This window comes from Cynoglossus semilaevis, chromosome 15, assembly GCF_000523025.1.
Source record: "Cynoglossus semilaevis isolate Cse_v1.0 chromosome 15, Cse_v1.0, whole genome shotgun sequence".
Taxonomy (NCBI): Eukaryota; Metazoa; Chordata; class Actinopteri; order Pleuronectiformes; family Cynoglossidae; genus Cynoglossus; species Cynoglossus semilaevis.
In genome coordinates this window covers 2,224,259-2,226,184 of record NC_024321.1, presented here as the reverse complement: position 1 = coordinate 2,226,184, position 1,926 = coordinate 2,224,259, and positions in this window count along the sequence as shown.

The following is a 1,926-nucleotide window of genomic DNA, read 5'->3' as shown; positions in this document are numbered from 1 at the left end:
CTGTTTTGATGGATGAGCTAAAGCACGGTTGTCAAATCCATTTTCACTGGGGCGGGGGGGTCAAGATCAAGATCTCCTCGAAAGGTCGGTGGTAACTGTGAGACTGTATAGCAGTAACTACTCCATACCAAAAATAACACATGTTTCTGCAATTGATCGTCAGTTATTCAAGTTAGAGTTAGCATCGTACATGGCGTTGAGTGTGGGCTAGAGGAACATCTCTTAGAAGAAACAACATCCAGATCTCCTGACCTGAGAACAATCAGGGATTGAGTCAAACAGTAAAACCGGGCGTCTGCGGTAAGATGATGCTGCTATTTGGGGAGGAAGAAGACGGGGAGAACATTTATTTTATTGGTGGACAATTACTAGCTCAGATCTGTTGATGTCGGGAATCAAGGAGAATCAGACAACTGTGACCAGGAACATATATAATATATATATATATATACATATATATATATATTTATACATACATATAAATATACATATATATATATTTATATATATTTATACATACATACATACATATAAATATACATATATATTTTAATTATATATATTTTATCAAATGTATTTTATTTTTATTTTTTATTATTATTATTTTTTTTTTTTGGAAAAACATCTTTCTGAAAGTTTGCAGGCAGACTGTCCCTAACTCTGCTAGCGACATTAGAAACCTAGTCGTTTTTTGATCTTAAGGCCACGGGTCCAACGTTCCAAGCCCTCCATAAGACCTATGGCATTTTGGAAGACACTGTAACATGGACCAGTGATTTCCTTTAAGGTTTCCCGAGAGTGAAGAGAGTCTCGTGCATTGCGACACTGTGATTATGACTCAACCTCTGGACCTCTTGTGTCCTCACTATCCAGCTCTGCAGCTCTGACCATGACAAACAGATGCCTCTGCTAATCCCAGGACTGGGAAAATCAGGAGTAAAAACTCGAGCGTAGATACGGGACTGCGTAATTTATACACACACTCCTAAAGCAGCGGTGTTCCACTCTTTCAACCCAGCCACTAATTACTGCCACGGGGGAACATGTAGCTCTGAGTGTAACACGGCTAGGTGAAAAATACAGGGCTATTTATTACAGTAAGAAAGAGAGAGAGAGAGAGAGAGAGACACAGAGAGAGAGCAGTGTGTTATACATCACTGCAGGGAAGAATAGGCTTCATAGATTAAAAGGAAGGTGATGCTCATTTTCATTTTCCCTCCTCTTTAGAATATCCTACATCTCGGAGCTCGGGGATTTTGGTTGGATCGTACCGCAAAAAATGCAAATCCTGGCAGGAGAATAGAGGAAGAGAATCGAAGGGTACACAGATAACAGAGAACCCTTCGATTCTCTCCCTGGAAACTAACCATGACATTATTACATTACATGAAGGCCAGGGGACATGGACGTTTCTGTGAGTTAACCCACGTTGTACTGAAGAATCGAGGTACACTACACTACAGTAAGACCCTGAAGCCTTTCAGCTGTCGGGGGGGGGAGGGGGTTGATGAGGGTGTGACATTAAATGTTCTTTCTCCGAGTCTGTCTTTCTTCTCTCAGCTCCGAAATGCAGTTAATTGATCCGAGGCTGGGGATGGGTTATTGATGAATTTAGGGGCGGAAGGGTTGTTGTTGTTGTTGTTGTCACTAAAGTAGCAGTCATTTCAAATAGACCATGCGTCCCTACGACTAGCCTTGTGTCCTAAATACACGGTGGCCGATGTAGTCCGAATGGGGTGTCTGAACAGGGACTTCCAAAGTGCGGTGCGGGTACCCTTGGAGGTGCGCGAGCTGCCACTTGGGGGTGCGCAAGAATTAAAAATCTAATGGTGGTATGGAGTGTTTATACATATACATATATATGTATATGTATATGTATATGTATATGTATATGTATATGTATATGTATATGTATATACATATACA